General features: G+C 35.0%; 1 long non-coding RNA gene across 6 annotated transcripts in view; it reads left to right on the plus strand.

The window, feature by feature from the left end:
- Positions 1-22,615, plus strand: part of LOC130865073 (uncharacterized) — a 134,080-nt gene that overhangs the window by 64,373 nt on the left and 47,092 nt on the right. For all 6 annotated transcript variants that reach the window (XR_009056070.1, XR_009056072.1, XR_009056068.1 and 3 more), the window contains one exon: positions 15,937-16,104. This is a non-coding gene — a long non-coding RNA (uncharacterized LOC130865073). The remainder of the gene's footprint in view (positions 1-15,936; positions 16,105-22,615) is intronic.

A 22,615-nucleotide genomic window follows, 5' to 3' on the forward strand; every position in this document is an offset into this window, starting at 1 on the left:
CGGCATTGCAGATTCTGAGAATTTCAAGTGGCAGATTCCACAATCAGTGTGTTTAGGGAATATGACATGGCATTTCTGAATGTGATACCAGTAAGCTGCAATTGGCAGCAAAGAATAATAATCAGCCATCCGCGGGCAGAAATGTTAGATTTCAGGAAGAGAGGCAGGATACACAGACCCAAGAAGTGGGATATATGATCAACTCCTAATTACCTCGCAGTGGTTTCTCCTTTGATAATTGGATCTGGTCTGAGGTAAACTGCAGTTTTTTTTCTTGTCATCCACTTTCACTTTCATTTTTACTGCCAGACCACACATTGAGATGTAAGTAGGAAAAGGGTCAGCAGCTCTAATGGAGATCTCCAAGGTTACCACAGGATTTGTTCCTATTAGTGGAATGGAGATCAGTCTCCTCATTGGTTCATATTCCAGAAACAATTTGAAAGCTCACACTCTTGCTGTCTGAAGCAAGGAAAGCTAATAACACTTTCAGCATAGCAGGTCCTTACCAGTCATGCTGTGACTGTATTTCATTTCTCAGCTGCTCATTCCTATAACCAAAACCTGATTGATTAGCACTAAGTAGCAGTCAATGTTGATATATTACATATATGCTATTAGGCATGTGTCAGTGTCACCAGAGATGGTTCCCCTGGATGTCACAGATATGGGTGCTGGATATGTGAGGGAATGAGGTGTGAGAGCAATATAGACATTATCTGGGTTACTTGGAATCATAGCAGAAAAATTCTTGAAAGAAAGACAGCATTTGTGGGAATGGTATTGTGGCCAGACTAAGGACAGCTAGAAAGTTCATGGAAAGCATTTATCATAAAGCAATCTCGGGGAATTTATGCCTTGTTTGGATAAATATCTATACAACTTTTCACTATACTGCCCAATTTGACATGAACAGCCTATCAATAACCACATCCTTATTCTGTTGTTTGAAACAACCAAGAATTGAAGAACTGAAGTTTTGTACAATTAGGACCTATGTAGAAAATAGGTAGATATTCAAGAAGTAGAGGCCTAAAGTCGTCCCCGTTGTAGATTGATATCTTAAAGGTAGAGAAGGTAGTAGTATTTCCATTACTCATCTGAATACACAAGCCTATGGCATAGCTGCGGGTGTTCTCAAGGTTATTCTCTGTACTAATATAACAAATATCACTAAGATTTACAAAAGCCAAACTACATAAAAAACTAGAATTAACCTGAGTGATCTAAGCATTATGTGCATATGTAATTAAAGAAAGAGGAGAGCAGCCACATCCAAATCTCTGAATTCATGCATTGGTGTGAGAAATAAGTAGTTCCATTGATGAGATCTAGGTGGTGGATGTTGTTAGAGTCAGGGAAAAATAATTTGAATTTACATGTCCTATTTAATGGAGCATCATATTTTAATTTAGAAATAAACTTTTATATGTCAGAGATATAAATGGTGACAATACATAAGAACTACACGTCCTCCAGAAGACCATGCCTATATAAAACTTAGTTTGTTATTAACTTTGAATATTTCACACTTTCTCAGAACAGTTGACTGTAAAATTCACAAATCTTCACTATCTTTTGTATCACTGCAGGCATATTTTTATTTTTTTAAATTTTATGTTTATTTTATATGCATTGCTGTTTTACCATGGGTGACTTTCTCTTCAAATCACTGAGTCATTTCCCATGTATTTCAGCACTAACAATTCTGGTGAGGCACAAATATATAGGTATGAGAATATATAATTAGGAATCTGATTATTTATATATTATTTAACAGAAATAAAAAATTCTTTATAATTTTGTGATATTTCAGTCTCAGTTTCTAGTCCATTAATACTTTATTTCACCCATGATTTTTGGGCCAATTTGATAAGTGTCTGATGATTGTTCTTGATATTCTATTTTGTGCCATGTTGCACCTGAGAGTGAGAAATTTTGTTCCTGCTAATTTAAGCCACTATCATGCAGATTCATGTCATATCTCATGTACTGAATTCCTGTGAAGCAGAGGCATGATTTTTTTTTCAGAGAAGTCTTCCTGACTCAGTGGTAGTAGAAAATCTTCAAGAATCTGTAAAGAAAGCTTCCTGATTGATGCTAGTTTCAGGATCAACTATAATTCTTTCTGGTGGTCTGGCTACAGAGCATTTAACTGGGGTTTGTGAGCAGAGTGCTACAACTTACTTGATGGCAACACAGACCTGGTGAGACCCAAGCCTGGATCTGGGTCTGAATGAATGTCTCTCGGAGGCAGTAAAACATGCCTTCACCATGTTTGACTGAGTGTAACTGACAGGCAAGATGACAGAGTTAATCCTACCCATGCCCACTTAGCATTTAAAGTGCTTTTGATTAAGAAACAGTTAAAGCATTTAAAAAAAAACTCATTGAAAAAAGTCTTTAAATATGCAGAGTATAGATCGTCATAGATTAAATGAGTAAAGAAAAATGAGTCATATAAAGATGGAAAATACATAGAGAGACTGGATTATGTATATTGTTGTGTTTTATTTTTGACTGTGAATGAGCTAAGTACAGAAAGACATTTTATAGTATGTGGTGCTAATCTAAACCAGCATATATGCTTTAAAGGTATCTTGAATTCAAAATTTGGTTCTAGGTAAGGATATGTTGCTCTCGAAAAGAGGTTCTACTTCCTTTCCAGAGAGGATGAAAGCCTGTGTATTTCTCAAGACTAATGTGATTAAATGGAAAAAGACATACTTAAAGGTCTAATTAAACTCCTCCAAACAGTTTGCTCAATAAACAGCAGCAAGAAGTTAGGAAAGAATTATGACCAAATTCAAAAACCTTTTTATAAAATTTGGTAACATTTAAAGGGTGATATACATTGGTATAAATTTTGGTTTATTAATATAAATTTAAGACCAATTTTGTTATATATTATAAATTATATATATATATATATTTATGCTCTTGATTAAGGTATTGTATTGTGCAGCTAGATTAATATATAATGTATACTTTTGAAACATAGGTTATATAGAGTCATCTATATTAGTCAAGTTTGTAGTCAGGTTACTAAACTTTTCTAGAGTTACAGAAATATATTTCAGATGGATAGTTATTATTGAAGCTTCTCAAAGACTAACAGAATATTGTATTTAAAATGCTTTCAAAACATAGTACTTTTCATGACAATGATATACATACTCATCTGGTCCTGGTAGCACCAATTACTTCAAGAGGAAGATGGGCATCTATCAGACTCTTTATGGAGTTTGCTCGCCATTTGGGCAAGAAACTGTTGTTGCCTGAACTGCTTCTAATATATTATATGAACTAGACATGCTGAACCCACAGAAAAATGACTGCTAAAATAGCCTGGAGAATGTGATACATTCCTTAATCGATCTTGCTTTATGAAAGAGTCTGCAACACCATCTGCAGGACATGGAAGAAAGTGACTGACAAACTGCCATTTTGGGTGACTGTCCTGGCAGTGAGATGACTCTCTTAATTCTAGAGTTATGGAAGTTGCAAACAATGGAATTCCTGTTAAGTTAGGTAATATCCTCTCCTTTTGGAGACATTGATGGAGATGAAGAATAAATAGTTATAATTATAGTTTTTCTTACTTATGATAAAATATGAGATAGATATAAATAACATAACTGTGATTCTTGCTAGATAACTATTTTGTTATATGCAAGTTTAGTATGTTGAACTTAAATCATTCTCTTATTTAGAAAGAAAAACAAAGGTGATTTGGGAGGTGATGTATTCTGTGAATATCTTTTATTGCTATTTGTTAATAAGGAAGCTAATGCAACCAATATCTTAGCAGAGTAAAGAAAGGCTGAAAGATATATATAGAGAAAGAAAAATGAGTCACTGAGAGTCATGAAACAGCTGAAGAAATGATGCCTTTCCTGGAGGCTGCTGAAATTTGCCAGTAAGCCACGATCTCAGAGTGGTCCACAGATTAGTGGAGATGGATTATTTTAGGATATAAGAGCTAGCTAGCAATACTCTTAAGTTATTGGCCAGAAAGTATTGTAAATAATATAGCATCTGATTGGTTATTTCAAGTCAGGGCATTAGGATAGAAGCCATCAGCTTCTGCCTACTGATCTACTCCTTATGATATTTTGTCTTCAAATAAAATATCCTTTTCTTTGGGATATAAATTAAATCTACACATGGCATGAAGAATTATTAAGTCCAAGAATAATGGTAAGGCCGGGCGGTGGTGGCGCACACCTTTAATCCCAGCACTTGGGAGGCAGAGGCAGGCGGATCTCTGTGAGTTCGAGACCAGCCTGGTCTACAAGAGCTAGTTCCAGGACAGGCTCCAAAACCACCGAGAAACCCTGTCTCGAAAAACCAAAAAACCAAAAAAAAAAAAAAAAAGCAAACACAAAGAATAATGGTAAGTAGTATGTATTAATCAGGCATAATTAGAAGAAACACTGCAAATTTTTAACTCTTTGAACAAATGTGCATGAGTAATATTGGTGTAAAATGATGTTTTTATGGCATATAAAGCTAATGTTTAACACTCTAGTGCATATTAACCAGCATGCTTACCCTCAACATTACAATGCTGTTGTTTTCTTTTGAAGACATCATTTGTGAGACTATTTTATCTTTGCCTGTTATGGTTATATTTCAAATTTTGGAATTTTCCTTACCAAGTTAGTTTTGTATTCCCCCATTTTTTTCTTTTTCTAAGTTTTATACCTGTTTGATTATTTTAAAATCAAGCACTCCAAAACAAAGATACAAATCTTTTCTGAAATGAAAGTGGTGATGTTGAAAAGCTCTATGCTAAATCCCAGGGTGAAGAAACTCATATGATGTATGACATTTCTTATGCTGATCTGGTTGACAGTGGGCATGTGATCTCTAACCAGATGCCTGATTAGAGATGCTTTAAAGGGGAGTCAAGTTCTAAATAAGATCAGATATATCTAAGAAAGAGAGCATTTTGCAAATTACAGTGCAGAAGGTGAAGACTTTGAAATTAGTGAATTATCTGTAGATGGAGGAAGATGCATTCATATCCAAAGATGTGTGGATAAATTCATGGAGAAAATGGTTTCAAACAACAAAAATACCTCCAGCCATGTTAATCTAATGAAACCTTATGTAGGTTTCAGAGAAATATTATTATGAATTTTAAATGGATCTCTATAGAAAGGAGAAATTTTAGTTAAATAGTTTCACCCTTAGTTGAAGGCTGATTTTGAGAAAAAAAAAGGAGAAACTTTTACCTAATTATGCTGATAAACATCAGTTTTGTTACAATGAAATCAGAACCCTGATGAACCTCACTACTGCTCAGAATGTTGTCACAGTCCGGTTGAGAATCACAGGTAGAATTCCTGAGGGATAAGAGTCGAAGGCTATGCCTGACTGACAGGAGTAAGAAAAATGCCCATCATCACTGACACAACACAGCAGACTAAAGCAAAGGCTGACAGGTAGTAATTTGAAAATTTTTATAAATTTTCTTCAATATTTTTTCACAGAACTTATCATTATTATTACTGGTTCATAAAAACTAATTTAATTTTAATTTACAAGACATAATTGCTTTCTATTTTTATCTCATTTTTGTATTTTCGATTTTTTAAGCATCTGGTTTCTTATTTGTGTTTTTTACCTTTATGGCATGCAAATGACCTTCATATTTATTTATATGTGAATTCATTCATTCATTTATTAATGTAAATTTTGTGTCAAACCTGACTGCAGATTCCCCCTCCATCTCTTCTCTAACTCCATCCCTTTGCTCCCTTACTCTACTCCCCTTCAGGATTCACATGGTATGGGGCAGGCCTCTCATGGATGACATAACAACATGACATTTCCCTCTACAATAAGGCCAACACCTCTCCCTGTATTTAGCCAGAGTAAGGCTATCCAGTATGTGGAATAGGTTACAGAGCACCAGCCCAACAGCATGGACAGACCCCCTCTCCCTTTGTCAGAGGTGACAAAAGTAGATCAAGACTCACAACTGTTATTAATTAAGACGCATTCAAGTGTGTTTTAAGAACTGTGGAAAATTGAGCTGGAGAGATAGCTCAGTGGTTAAGAATTGTGGAAAATGTATTCACAAAATGTACAAATTATCATTGAGGATTTTATAGTAGAGTATGACACAAATGGAATTCACCAATGTGATTAGGAAAGTTTCCAAAACAATTTTGCTTGTAAATATTATATTGTACATAAAGTATAAAAACAAAAATTTTAAGGCTCCAACGTTGTGAATAATGAAAGGCTATTTATTACAGGCCTTATGTTCCAAGTAATTGTTGATCACATAGGACTTACAGACGTCTAAATATTTGAAGAGTGTTGTGACATCTATCATTGGATTCCAGGATGAAAAGAACATATATTATAATAGAAACTGATTTTCATGGTATAATTGGATAACTGAGAATATAACTATAGAAATTGCCTCAACTATTCCACTCCTTGAGCAAGAACCTATAGTTCAATAGGAACTAATGATGAATTGTGAACATTAATCACCATGTCATAATCATTATTTGTGGATCTTATAATCATTATTTGTAGATCTTCCATGTTTCATAACAATTAAGTTTTGCAAAAAGACTAAGTCCTTATGGGACTAAATGAGTATTACTGTTGAGCAAAAGCAGTATTTTTTAGAACATCATGATAAAATAGTCCCACATAATTTTGGCATAGAGTATAATAAAGGATTTTTTATTTATGGGTAGCCTCTCAGATCAACAGTCCTCTGCACAAGCAGGGAACAGGGAACGGAATCAGGTTGACAGGAAGGAGAAAGAGCATATTTATTGATCTGTTGTTATAGAATTCCGAGACCATGTCTAAGTGGCCAACATACAAAGCCATTGTCTTAAGGAGTTCCCAGAGCACCTCTACCTTTTGTTTAAATAAGAGAGCTTTAAACACAATGGAAAACTACATACCATAAGAACAGATATCAAACATAAAAATTAGAGTTACCAGAGAAACCCTGTCTTGAAAAACCAAAAATAAATTAGTTACACCCATCATAAACAATATCAAGAAAGAAATGTGTCCTAAATATTTCAATAAGTATCCTATCCTAAGAAACTAAGTCTTATATTAGAAATGGATTGGCCAAGTCATGAGAGGAATGTAACTATGACTACTTAATATTCAACCCTATTGAAAACCTGAGAGGAAAATAATATTCCTTTAATAAACATGAAGTACAATGAAGCAACATTCAAATGTGCAATAAATAACAGAAGCAACTGTCTACATAGGCAATCACCGAAAGTCTCATTTTCAACATTGGAGCAAATATCATTTTTTAAGGCCTAGAGTCACTGACAGACCATTTTCAGAGGCAGGAAAAAATTTAAATTAATCTTACACAGTCTTGGCAATGTTTGGCATTTTTTTTCTTTTATCATGCTTTTCCAGTTCAGACAGTGTCAAGAAATGGGGAGTTCTTTGCCCAAAGGCCAGTTTTGCCAAGCTCCAATTGGATGTCTTCAGTGCCACACATGCTCTGGGTCATAGAGTGCTGCTGTGAAAGGATGAATGTTTGTTTCCCTTATGTTACCCTTGTTACTTAGCTTGTCTGGGGTCGTGGGATATAGGTTTGCTTTATTTGGTGTTCCCCAGTGATTGGCTACAAACCACCCTCATCATTCTCGTCTGTGTTATCTCACTCAGGATGGAATTTTCTGGTTTCATTCTTTTGCCTGAAAATTTGAAGATGTCATTGTCTTTTACCACTGAGGAGTACCCTATTGGTTAAATATACCCACAATTTTTTATCCAGTTTTTTTCGATGGGCATTGATTTACCTCCATGCTGTTCTAATTATACTATATGCATAAGGATGAGATTGGTAGAACCCAGATATTTGCCCATTTTTTCACATTATCATCTACTATGCAGAAAAGATAACTTAACATTGGTGTTGACAGAAACCATATCAAACTCACTCAGTTTATGATCTTTAGAGTAGTAAGTAGTGTAGTCTGTGAGTTATAGTCTTTTTTTTTATTTTTTTGCTTTTATGGTTACAATGTAAACTGAGACAGTCAACAACTTGTTCATTTGGAAATTAAAAAACCTAGAAGACATTTTCACAATACTCATTTTCTAAAGCAGTCATGCTGGCATTTCCAATTCCAGAATATTAGAGAAGTGTGGAAAGAGGAAGTTCTCTGAGTATTCATGGCCAGCTAGGCTAGAATGGCATATTACAGTCAAAGGAGAAATCCAATCTCACATCTTCTAGTTCTAATAAACATCTGGACTTAACCAGTATTTGATTAATATAAAAGAACTTTTGCCCCAATGAAATTTCAAAAACTGGCACTAAATGCATTATTCTTGTAGTTTATCCAGTGCTCAAAAATCCGAGTATGCCTAATGGCAGGACAAATGAAGCTGAACCCTTATTAGAGGGGCTATTTAATGTATTTAAATAATTGAAAGCGAAAGTTACAATTATTTTCAGAGTGGCTTGCCATGAAATGTGTTATATAACAATAGATGGCTTGAAATTGGTAGACATACAAATTCATTAAATAAATTATACTTTAATATATATATACATATATATATATCAATTTTAATGGTGCTTAGGAGATTTAGAAAGAACTTCTAATATTTTGAATCTAGGTGCTTTTTAAAATAAATAATTATAAATTATTATTTAGAGGATATTTATGTATATTGATTTCTTGTAAGAAACAAAAATATGAAGGCTACTTCATTCAAAGGTAAATGTGAAAGCACCAATAACCCTTAAAACAAAAAAAACAAATGTTAAAATTTAAATATATTTTTTCTGAAATCAATAAAAATGAAATCATTTCTTTATCATTAAGACATTGTGAGTTACTATATTTTAGTTGGGTCTATATGGGAGAGGGTTTCAAATCTACATTTCTTTCTACAATCCACCCACTTCCTTGTATAGCACTCTAATCAACTTAAATATATTATGTTTTCTAATTAAGCTACACGAAAAAATATAATTGCATTTTAATTTGTATCTAATTCATAATATCCTATTATATGTAACCTATTTAATTAAATTTGATTGCATAATAAACCACACGTACAAACAGAGAAAAAATCACAAAGAATCAGAAGCCAGATACACTTGAAAGCACAAAATCACAATCAAATTCTCCAGACAACAATGGAGGCATCCATGTATAGAGGTAGATTCCAGGCAAAAGCAGCTGCCAGCTCCCTCAACCTGTCACATTTTGCCAGTTTCATTGGCTGTAAACTGGAGGCAAAATGTCAGGTAAATTAGATTTTATCCTGTGTTCCCCTGTCAGTTGCTCTGCATCTTTTCACAATACAAGCTAAAGAGGGAGACACAGATGACTCATCAGCTCTGGATGAGATCATCAAGTTAAAAGCAATCCTGCGCTTTCCGGTCCTTGTTATGAGATCTCTCTGCTTATTGGTTCCTAGATTGTATAAAAAGGACTGCACTGAGGAATTTTGCCAGTGGGGCTTTGACTAAAGTCCTGCTCAAAGCTGGACTTTAGTCAAAGCCTCACTGTAAAAAACACCAGAGAAGAAAATGTGTCCCTGAGACCCGTAGGATACAGAAGCAATAAGAAAAGCAAGGAATTTGTGAGAAGAGTCACCTGATTCTATTTGAAGTGCAGGAAATGTGCTCGAGTCTGAAGCCGCCGATTCAGCCATAAAATCTGCGATCCAAGGTTAGCTTTAGATTATGTATTTTCTGAAATGATGATTTTCTTAGCATGTCTATGCATGACAACACTGGAATTTACTGATCTTACGTGCCATTGGAAGCCTCACTAAGATAATTGCTATGTTGGCAAAAAGCCTCAGGCACCTGGGAATCTGAAAATTTCAAGTGTAAGATTCTGCAATAAGTGTTTAGGGACTCTGACATGGCGTTTCTGAATGTGATACCAGTAAGCTGCAATCGGCAGCACAGAATTACAATCAGCCGTCAGCAGAGAGAAATGGAAATTTTAGGTAGATAGGCAGGATACATACCCAAGAATTCAGATACGTGATCACCTCCTAGATACCTCATAATGATTTCCCTTTTGAAAATTGGATTCTGGTCCTAGGTAAACTACATTATTTCCTGCCATCTGCTTTCACTTTCTTATTTTTCTGTCGGAGCAAACATTGAGATGGGAGGGAGAAATGAGTCAGCAGCTCTGATGCAGATCTCCAAGGTAACCACAGGCTTTGTTCCTATTGGTGGACTTGAGATCATTCTCGTCATTCTTCCGGGGAAAATTTGAATACACACAATCCTTCAGGGGTTTCAGAGGCAAGGAGAGCTAATAATATTTTCAGGATAGCAGGTTCTTTGTAGTCAGGCTCTGGCTATATGCCAGCTCCCAGCTGCAAATATTAATAGCTGAATTCTGAATGTACATTGGCCCAGACACGACAGACTGCTCTAGACATCTATATGTCAAAAAAATCCAGGGTAATTAGCAGTCAGGTACTGGTCTATTCCCAGTATTATAGTTCAGAGTCACCTGTTGTGGTCTGTGCATCATGTCCATCCCTGCTTCTGAAACCTCTCCTTCTGGCACCACTATCTCTGTCTTGAACACTGCAGCATCTGCAAAGAAAAATTTCCTTAAGGTTTTAGTACATGACAGCATCAAGAGGAGTCATGCCCTTTCCTCTTTTCTCTGAGTTTCATTGTGAAAATTCGTATGACATTGCAGTTTTTTTATGCAAACAGAATCATTGATAATATTATGCAGTAACATGAAAGCACTACCCGACCTGTCACCAAAGACTCGGAATTAGAATAAGGTATAGAAGAGGAAACCTACTTCTTATGATCCTATTACTTTAAAGTTTCTTACAGTCTCAAATTTGCTGTTTTGATTGACGTAGTCTTTGTGTATTTGCATATAAATACTCTGGTACATGATACTTTCTCACTTTTTCCCCATTCCTAATTAGGAAATCAGACAGCATGAGCGTTTTGCTTATTGATGATGGCACAGAGGTATTACATACTTCCCATGAAAATAGTTGACACAATAGACATCTTTGTTATTGTTTGTTCTGTTTTATATGCTTTGAAAAAGTGCAGAACTTGTACATTCATCTCAGACTATAAATATATATGACTTCTAGTAATGACGATACTGGAAAAAATTGGTACTTCAGAATCAAAAGCATCAATTTTAATCTATTACAATATTTCTGCCATCTTTAAAATATATGTGTATGAAACCTCCAAGTAGATAAAAAGACACGAAACTCCATAACATAGGATCACACAGGATCTTAGTTTCTATAGAAAGACCTTCCCTGCACATCATTATGTTATTTTCCAACTAGTGCCAAAGGAAAATCTCTGATGAGGGTGAAATGATGCTCAGATATATGAGCATATCAATATTTCATTAGAGTCTGGGAGAATAGAATATATTATTTTTATGTAAGTCTGTCATCATTGTAGATTTAGATACTAGCCATTAAGGCTGTTTGAGTTATGCCTTCCATCATAGCGTCTCAATAACAATATTTACTTGATTTCTTGATTTTTGGCAACTATGACAAACATATATCTGAAGACTTTTTATTATTTTCTCTTTTCAGCCATAGCTAATGAGAATGAAGAATTTTGGTCATGTTAATTTCAGGATTAATCTTCAGTTATAGCCCAAGTAGGTAATCCCATTTAATTTACTAATAATAGCAGAAGAATTGACAATCTATAATGATGAAAGTATGTAGAAACTTCCAAAACAGGTTCTTTCCAGCATATTGGCAGTTGTAAGTATATTTTTGAAACAGTCTGTGAATCTCTAGTTTTGATTATAGTCATGACTTTGGCCAATAAACAAATGAAATAACACACTACTTGAATCCCAGTGAGAAAATCTGATAGCCCTCATAGTATAAGAAGCTCAGTTTTACAGTCTCTCTCCTAATATACTATGAAGCATCTCCATTACTTTCTAATATTTATATAAGTTTATGGATGTGTACATGTATGAGATTGACTATGCATAATTATATTTATGCATACATATGCATGCATGTGTACACTTTCTTAACATAGTTTAGAATTTCATACATGAGTACTGTATTAATGTTATCTCATCCTCATTCTTTTTCCTCCTTTAAAACAATATCTATACTGAAATTGTCAAAATAATTCCTACTATGTAATAAAATTATTATATTTTATTGTGTAATACAATTGTATAAATCAGTATTCCTATTGAGGAAACTCTGTTGTGATTTTGTATAACCAATTTAGCATTGACTTTTTCTAATTCAAAGGCCTATCAATATAACTATACAGTAAAAAAAATGATCCTTCTCTCATAGCCTCCAATATTTGTCAGTGACTTTTCTGCTAATTGTGTTACTTTTAGAGTTTGACATCTTTTTTTTGACATTTCAATAGAGGATGTTATCATGCTAATAATTTTTTTCTTTGTTTTAGTTAATTTTAATTGGCATTTAAGATGTCTAAAATTTTGTTCTTTAATGATTTAAATTTATTTGTTTTATATGTTTTTTCTGAAGTTATAGCCAATGCTTTTTGTGTGTCTATGGATAATATATGTAGGGCAGAGTTAGACATTATATTCCTTCAGAAAAGTTGCAGATGAAGTTTATGATTTTGTTACCACCATCTCCCTAACAATATGGAATACGCTCAATTGTTGCAATTGGCAAATTTTTCTTTTTTTCAAATATATACATGTTTTTCTAAAATATCTAAGAGTAAAAATTTAGACATGTCTATGCATATGAAACCAGTAATACCCTCTGAATAGCTAAATTTTGACAAATTATGAAAAATGTGGAAAAATCACACATTTTACCTTGAAAGTTGTACTCCTGTTAATTGCGGTTTTGACATTATAATTTTAGAATGATTATAAGTAGAAATTATAGCTATATTCATGGTTTAAGAGACTGACTCCTAGATCCTAATAGTGTAAACAATTGTTTAAATACCTTATTTTTAAGATAAACAGTAAAACTTAATTTTATTTACTTCTTTGTAGTTTTTTGGGGAGACTTCTGAATGTTGCTCTTATTTGATGTATGTTTGGAGTATATAAAAACAGCAGACACTGCCGGGCGGTGGTGGCGCACGCCTTTAATCCCAGCACTCGGGAGGCAGAGGCAGGCGAATCTCTGTGAGTTCGAGACCAGCCTGGTCTACAGAGCTAGTTCCAGGACAGGAACCAAAGCCACAGAGAAACCCTGTCTCGAAAAACCAAAAAAAAAAAAAAAAAAAAAACAGCAGACACTGTAGTGATCCTACGGTTTTAGTTCAGGAGGAGGACAACAATTGTAGAATCTGTACAAATGCAAAAGATACAGAGGAAAGAAAGTAGTAGAGTCATTATTTACATATAAAACATCAGTGTCTACTCTAAATTATAACCTTATATTATTTTCTGCTTTTATGTTAAAAAAATTGACATACTGATAGAGGCATCTGTGCATGAACTGGTAATTTGAAATATCAACAACTGGATTTATTTATAATATATACATGTGAAAAAACTGGTATACTAACATGATCATATTGTCCCAGGACATGGAGCATATAGAGTGAATGAAGGAATCTCTAAGATTTACTTGCCTGTGTTCATACCACATGTGGCAAATTTCAAGGCTGTGGCATGCTATTATACTAACACATAAAAATAGTAATTGATTGGTATTTATGTATCTGTACACTTGTATTATTGAATTTCCATTGTGCAAGTTTGCGTATGTAATTTACAGAAATGATGAAATGGCAAAGATAGATTTTCTCAGGTATGCTAGCACTGAAATGATGTCCATGTACTAGAAGAATGTCCTATATCAAAACACACGAATACACACACAGACGCACATGTATCCGTGAAGTCAGATGTCACTGAAAAGAGAGAATAGATATATGACCTGAGGATGGAGTACTGATATTGGTGATTGCAGCTAAAATGTAGTGAAGGCAATGTGGTGAATTTATTCAAATTAAATGCTTATATAATATTACCTTATAACATGTCAAAAGGTTTACATATAGAAATTTTGGGATATTTTACAAGTTTTCTTCAGCAATATATTACAAGATAATCATTATAGTTATTAAATCATAAAGATGCAATTTAATATTGATTTCTAAGTCTGAATGACTATTTTTAATTATTGTACTATTTTCAGTATCTTTTTATAGAAACTTTTTCCTGGGTATTGTTTTCTCCCTGTATAGCATTCATTCATCTTTACTTAAATTTAATTAATTTCTTTTATTATTTTCCAATCTGACTGCAGCCTCCACACTGCCTCCTCTTCCCCTCACTCCCTCACTTAGGTCCACTTCTTACTCTGTTTCTCCTCCGCTGTATTTTCACAGTATGAAGGAGGCTTCTCATGGACATCAGAAAAGCTTGCCATAACAACTTGCCATAACACCAGGCACCTCTCCCTATATTTAGGCAGAGAAATGCAATCCTGCATGAGGTACCAGTTTCAAAGTATCAGCCGAAGCCACAGGGACAAACTATTCCCTCACTGCCAGGTGTCCCACAAATTGATCAATCATCACAACAGTCACAAATAAGCAGAGGAACTAGGTGGATCCCATGAAGGCACCGTGATTGTTGGTATGTCCCACAGTAATTTCTGAAAATCATTCAAAGTTTGTCATCTTTGTCTTTTAATTCCCAAATTCTGGGGCTTAGATTCTTTTGGATAAACATATATCCAAATATTCAAAAGATGCCTGTCTTTGTACTTTCACGGGGACAATTATTAACCCTGCAAGGACAGGATTCTGCTGAAGCTGACAATATATTACAAACAAACTTACTTCATTTAAATGGACAAGCAAGTCATCATCCTTAAAGGATAATATAAAATTGTGGAAATTGAAATGTAAGATTTTGTGTAGCCTGAACCACAGATTTCTGCCATAATAAAAAACATTTTGTCATACTCTGTGCCATGATGCTCCAATGATATCTTCTAATTGGATTTTTGAAATTAACCGATGAAATACTAAATGCAAATCTTTGAAAATTTCAATGAACCCAAAGGATGGTAAAAAACAACCTTTTAAATCTAAAACAATATTATAGGTATCTTTAGTTATGGAACAAACAGAAGCCAATGCAAGCTGTAAAGATCCCATTAACTCTCATTAACTCTTTTTAAATATTATATCAATCTCCAATTTCAAGATTTCATTGTTGGGTGAACATCTTTAACTATTTTTTTCCTGTATAGCAGAAGTCATAGCTAGCCACTGGCTATATGAGTGTCAATATCTGAGGATATTCGAATAAAATCAGAAATATTACTCTTATTTCTAAATGGTCTCAAAGCAGACTTGACTACTACAATAGTATTGTTGTTGGCTTGCTTTACCTATCAAGCATCGAGTTTCTGTGTCTCTAATTAATCTGTTTGTTTACTGCATCATCCTGAAACAATTCATTAGGTTCCGGAATTAATTGACATAAGTCTTCCGTCTGCTCTCCAGAAGACAGAAGTTTATTCCAGGCCTCCTTGTCATTGAAGTAACTTGGGCATATACTGCTGTTTCAAAATTTAATTGCTGATTTCTTTTTCTATGAAGTCACTCACCAGTAAGCATATGAGAAGAAATGAGAATTTGTTGGGTTAGATTTCTCTGATCTGTGACTCAACATTTTTCTGCATGTTTGGTTTTCCACACAGATAGTCTCCATTTGACAGGCAAGCTTTGTATAATTGTTTCCATTTCCCATAGTGTAAGGTTTCTAAAATCCTGTACTCCAGCAGCATTTGCAATCAAAGCAGCATTTGGGCAATACTGAGTTCAGGTTGCTTTTAATTCTTTGAGTTATTTGAATGGGCTCAGAGCAACTAAGTTATTATTTGTCTTGCACAAACCTTTGCTCTATTGCTAATAACATTTGAATTTTCTCTCCTCGGCAGGTACCTTCTCTTAAACTAGCTTGATTGAGAGATACACAACAAATTCTGAGTGTTTGTACTACTCCAGGAGGTCTCTGCATCATTGCTTGATCTAAACAAGCCCTTGGGTAAGAAGATGAGTGCTTTTGTGATAAGAGGAGATTTACAGAGTTTCCAACTTCTGTGAAGGTAATGTTGCTAAATTCCTCAAGCTTTTTAGATCCTGCTTAATTATTCCACGAGTTTCTACTTCTCAGCTTTGCTCAACAGAAGCAAAGGACTTGAAAACTCTCTATTCTTGTACTTAGCAGTTTCTACTTATAGCTGTCTAGGCACAGACTGATCATAATCCAACAGTAATATAAATGTTTCCTCATCTAACAGTCCCTGAGGTAGATGGAAGTGTCCTGTCTCACTTCTAACCATTGCAGGCAGAACTACGTTTTACTTATTATGTGCAAATACAAACTCTCCTTTATGAGCCCCCACAAATGAAAAGAATACTTTGTGCTAATTCCATGTTATAATGGTCTTGGTTTTTCACCTCAATTTTTCTGTGTTCAAGGTACCATTCTGGGGAATTCAAAAGCCGATCTTCTCTACAAATTCTAAAAATTTCTATTTTTGAAACTGACCCACCTAAGCTCCTTTAGATTGTAAATTATCTCCAAAGCAATTACATAGCCAGTTAACTACTGATTTTCTGTCCCATTACAAATTTATTTATAATTATAATCACTTGTAATTCAACCCATGTTCACGTTTACTTTTTTTCCCAAGCACTTACTCTTTACTTAACACCCGTGGTATCCTTGCCTTATTGATATTGATCATACAATACCTCCAACTCCAGTTTTACTTCTGAGAAGCCATCATTTCTTGTCCTGAACTACCCATTTCCATACTAGTGTAAGGGATGAGGATTAAGATCAAAATTTACAAGAGAAAATATATAGATATTGATGGACACCCAGTGAATACTGTTATATGTCTCAAGTTTTTTATTCAAAGTTCTTATATGACTCAGTCCAAAGATGGGTTAGGAGACAAGACTTCCTGCCATGATACAAAGAACAAACAAAGTAATATTCTCTCAAAATCACCAAACAGGGAGCAACCACACCCTAGGAAAAAATACACGTTTTTCTTCTCACAATGACCTATAACAACAGCTTAGGTCAAATCATCCTAGCTTATACCCTTCAAGAACCAAGTGTAGGTCTGAAGTCTATGACCATTAGACCAGTTGTAAAGTATTCATAAGTACATGTGAATTCATGAATTCCAAGTAATAATAAATGCTTATTCTTGTGGTATATCAAAAACTCAGATCCCAGCATGCCTAATGGCAAGACCAATGATGCCTAATCCTTATTAGACTGAGATCACTGAGAAGAAACATTACATGTTTTCTCAAGGATGTTTGCCAAAATTGACTACTAAAGTTCCAGCAGGTAAATTCATACTGAGTGACACACATCTGGCCTCAATGAACTCAGTTGTTATTAAACAGAGAAAATAATACAATCTTTAAATGTAATAGTGATTTTGGAAATTGTGCAGTAGTTTTAAAATCAGAGATTTGATGGATTTTTCCCAAAAATATTTGTATATTAATATAAAGAATATATTATATGAATAACAATTTCATCGGAGAATGAAAAGCAAATAGATAAAATTTAGGGAACCTGTGAAATTGGATATAAGACCTTATAAACAAACAAACATAATGATGAAGACATAAATATAATAAAAATTTTTAATGATAGCATTTGGTCTTATTTTATTTATTTTTAGCACACTGTGAGATAGTGTATTCCAGTTGGGTCTATTTGAAAAAGGGCTTGAAATCAATATTTCTTTCTTCAATCTCATCATTTTTTGAGGTACAACATTGCAAAAATAAGTATGTATTATATCCAACTTAATGAAAAATACGAATATACATAAGAAATATTATATATTATACATATATAATATTTTAAAATTATAATTAACCTACATAAAAAACAAAAATTACAAAAACTGATCTAAAATAGTCAGCAATCAGAAGCATCAGATTACAATCAGAAATGTTGATACAGGAATGAAAGTTTTTATTTATACAGCTCTAATATATCAAAAACAACCTGAAACTCACTCAGCCAATGCACAGTGAGGATGGAGACACATGTGAATCAGCAGCTCTGATGGACATCTCTGTATAAACTTCAGACCTGTGCTTTGTATTCCTCAGTTTTATATCTCTGTCCTTATTGGTTCCTAATGCATCTGAACTGGAATACAAGTGCTCCCCCAATAGGAGGCCACAGATCAAATAAAAATGGCTATACTGAAGAATTTTGCCAGTCAGGCCACAGCCAAAAATCCTGTTTTCAGCTGGATTTAGTCAAAGTCTGACGATAAACAACTCTAGAGAAGGACCAGAGACCAGCAGGACACAGAGGCATTAGAAATGTAGAAAAGCAAGAAATTTCTGAGATTTTCCATTCTTCCACTAAGAGTCTTCTGCTCCTGTTTTAAGTACAGAAAAATGTATTTATGTCTCAAAAGCTTCTACTTCAGATTTTATATTTGAGATTTCTTGAAATCTTTGTTCTGTAATAACCGTAAGAAAGATTAAATTTGGGTATCAACACCAGACAGGATCCCATGATGTTCTGATAAACTGTACAACCAGAGGTCCTCCTGAGATAATGGCTATATTGGGCAGTAGTCTCACATGACCCCTGGGTCTCCTTTAACATTTAAAGTGTCATATTTACTAAAAAGTTCATTTATGGAATCTGTCATGGAATTTCTGAATGTCATGCCAGCAAACTGTAAACAAAAAGAAAGAATAATAATCAGCCATCAGCTGGGAGACAGGGAGACTTTCATGTAAATAGCCAGGAAAGAGGGTTAAGTATCTGGATATAGAATTGCCCCCTAGTTACCAGAGGACAGTTCTCTCTTTTGATAATTAGAATAAGTGCCTAAGTTAAATAACATTTTCCAGTAATCCACTTACAATTTCGTTGTTTCTGCCAAAACACACATTTAAATGGGAGGGAGAAATGAATCAACAGCTTGGAATAAGTTCTGAAGGAGGAGCCAGAGCCCTGGTTGCTCAGCCTTTCTTCCAGGTGACTGCAACCACTTACAGTTGATGGCCAATAAAAATTATTTCTCCTACTCTATTTCACTATAATTGCCTACGTCAGGTACAAAAATTGTAAAATATGAAAGTTATACCATTACTGCTAATAATGCAATTCAGGAATTTAATAAGCAGTTTGCTTACACTATAGATGGTATTCTGCAATGTTTATATGATTTTTCTTATACATCTATCTTTTTGGATTTGGAAATTAGCTATATTTTTTAAATTATATTTCTTTTATTATTATTATTTATTTTTTTATTGAAAAAAATTTCTGCCTCCTCCCCGCCTTCCATTTCCCTCCCCCTTCTCCCACTCCTCTCCCCCTCCTCTCCCAATCTTCCCACTCCTCTCCCCCTGCCCCCACTCCATTCCCCCTCCCTCTCGAGTCTGAAGAGCAGTCCACAGTCCAGATTCCCTGCCCTGTGGGAAGTCCAACGTCCTCCCCCCTCCATCCAGGTCCAGGAAGGTGAGCATTCAAACAGGCTAGGCTCCCACAAAGCCAGTTCATGCAGTAGGATCCAAACCCAGTGCCATTGTCCTTGGTTTCTCATTAGCCCTCAATGTCCGCCATGTTCAGAGAGTCTGGTTTTATCCCATGCTTATTCAGTCCCAGTCTAGCTGGCCTTGGTGAGCTCCCAATAGATCAACCCCACTGTCACAGTGGGTGAGTTCACCCCTCGGGGTCCTGACTTCCTTGCTCATGTTCTCCCTCCTTCTGCTCCTCATTTGGACCTTGGGAGCTCAGTCCGGTGCTCCAGTGTGGGTCTCTGTCTCTATCTCCATCCATCGCCAGATGAAAGTTCTATGGTGATATGCAAGATATTCATCAGTGTAGGATAGCGTCATTTCAGGTTCCCTCTCCTCAGTTGCCCAAGGTACTAGCTGGGGACATCTCCCTGGACAACTGAGAGCCCCTCTAGAGTCAAGTCTCTTGCCAACCCTATGATGGCTCCCTTAATTAGGATATATACTTCCCTGCTCCCATATCCACCATTCCTTTATCCCAACCATCCCATTCACCCAAGCTCCCCCCATCCTCCCCTTCTCATTTTTCTCACCCCATTTCCCCTTACTCCCACCCCCAAGTTCCCAGTTTTTGCCTGACAATCTTGTCTATTTCCCATATCCACATGGATGACTATATGTTTTTCTTTGAATTCACCTTCTTATTTAGCTTCTCTAGGATCACAAATTATAGGCTCAATGTCCTTTATTTATGACTAGAAACCAATTATGAGTGAGTACATCCCTTGTTCATCTTTTTGGGTCTGGGTTACCTCACTCAGGATAGTGTTTTCTATTTCCATCCATTTGCTTGCAAAATTCAAGATGTCATTGTTTTTTACCGCTGAGTAGTACTCTAAGGTATTAGAGTACTACTCAGCAGTAAAATTATATTTCTAGAAAAATGTTTTGATAACAGAGCCAAGGATGAGTCACTTTTAGAAATAATACAGTCTTTACAGACTAATAATGAACTGCTAGCTCAATACATTAATACTATTGAAACGGATAACATTAATTTAACAGACAAAATCCAATCTATGTTGAAGGGTCCTGAGAAATTATCTGAAATAATTTATACTATTGAACTTAACAATCATAATCTTTTGAAAAGTTAAATTAGAATATCACATAAACGATGTCTCTAGGGAGATAATATGCAGTTTATCCAAATAATATCTAAGGATGAGACATTATCTTTACTGGACACATTACATACCTCAGGATCATGTGTGCTGAATAAGGATCAGAAGCTAAACTGATCAATGAGGGCACTAGAACAGCACAAAGGAATGGAGATTCAGACTTTACAAATGTCTGTGGAAAAATATTTGAAACAATTAAGGAAATTATTGTAAATGATGGGCAGGGAGAGAAAGTATAAGAACAGGGTATAGCATCACCAGTATGGGTCAAAGTCAGGGATGACTTACCCAGAGTTTTAACAGCTTATCCAGTTATCTCCTTTGAAACGCCATCTGGTACTAAATACCCTTAGGTAGTCAAATAATATAAATGACAATTGTAGTTATGAGTGATCTGAAGGAAATTAAGCAAGCAATAGTATCTTATGACTTACACTCAATTACCATTTGTAAGGGATAGGATTCAGGATCAATCAAATGTCTATCAATGTTAAACAGGTAAAGAGAGAATCCTATAGTGACTTTATACAGAATCGAAGGCTGTACAATTAGGAGTAACAGACCCTGAAGAAAGATGTGTAATTTTAGAATCTCTGGTCTTTGAAAGTTACAGTTTATGATGCAAAAAGATACTCAGTTCTTTAAAGGTCAAATCAGCACCAATAGGTGAACTGATGTTCCATACAATGAATTTTGAGACATTAGAATATAGTACTGAGGCTTGGGTAGGAGAAGCAATTTTCAATGGTATGAGGAGATAACAAAATGCCAAATGAGCAGGAATTATAGAAGAAAGGGAGGTTGAAGATCCTGAGAGGGAAACTTACAGAGAAATGAACCACGCTCATGGGAAATCATGAACACTACACCAACAACTGTTAAACCTGTATTCCACTGATTTAGGATATCTGCTTGTGGGAGACAGTTAAGGGGCCTGGGAGAGAGACCACGATTTGTTCTGCTTCAAGATCTAATTTTTGGAGACATTTCCATAAGTTGGGATGTCTAAATCTTCTTGATATGGTAGTGTTTAGGAACTGCCTCAGCTTAATGTGCCAGGCTATGTTTCCTCCCCATAGGTGGCTTTACCATTGGGAGGTATTGTTGAGCATATTCTGTGAGGGGGCAAGTGTACGGAAGAGGAGTCAGTGTGAGAACTGTAAAATGTAAAATAAATAGAAAATGAATAGAAAAAACAATTACATAAATTCTACCTTATCAGGGATTCATCAATATTAACTTATTTAAATTCATAATTTACATATGAAAAACCAATAAAGACCTGCAGAAGCACTGGTACATGCATATTAACAAACACAGAACAGTCTGTCTAGAGTCTTTTTTGTCCTGATCTTCCTTTCCTGAACATTGCATTGTTCTTTGATCAGATAAAACAAAACTTAAGCTAAGATTAATTGCAATTTACACTGGTCAGAGTCCCTCATATGTTGTTGCATGGCTTTTGTGGCTTGGTCCTCACCCTCAGTTCCCTCAGAGACTAGCTTCATGGCTGAGGTATTAGGGAGCCATGATTACCATTGCACCTCTGGGGCATGATTTGGTTCATTCTTACACTGAGTTACATACAGCCCTGACTTAATATACCTTATTAAATATTTAGATGGAGATCAACTTAATAGAGTTATGTTCCTGGTAGTCACCAGCACCCAAACTAGAAGCCATCTCTTAAAGAGTGATTCCACTGTTTGCCACTATCATTGGTCTTAGCTGAAAAAAGGCACTTATTTAGAAGTCATATTTGTTTCTATTTTTTGATTGCTTGGAATTTTTAAGATATATATTTGTATTTGTTATACAGTAATTTGGTCCCTACAACAGAATATCATTATGCAGAATTTTGTGTCCCAACAAACAGTTTATGAATAACTGCAGAGAAAATTATTAT

Source organism: Chionomys nivalis, chromosome 23 (assembly GCF_950005125.1).
Source record: "Chionomys nivalis chromosome 23, mChiNiv1.1, whole genome shotgun sequence".
NCBI classification, from domain to species: Eukaryota; Metazoa; Chordata; class Mammalia; order Rodentia; family Cricetidae; genus Chionomys; species Chionomys nivalis.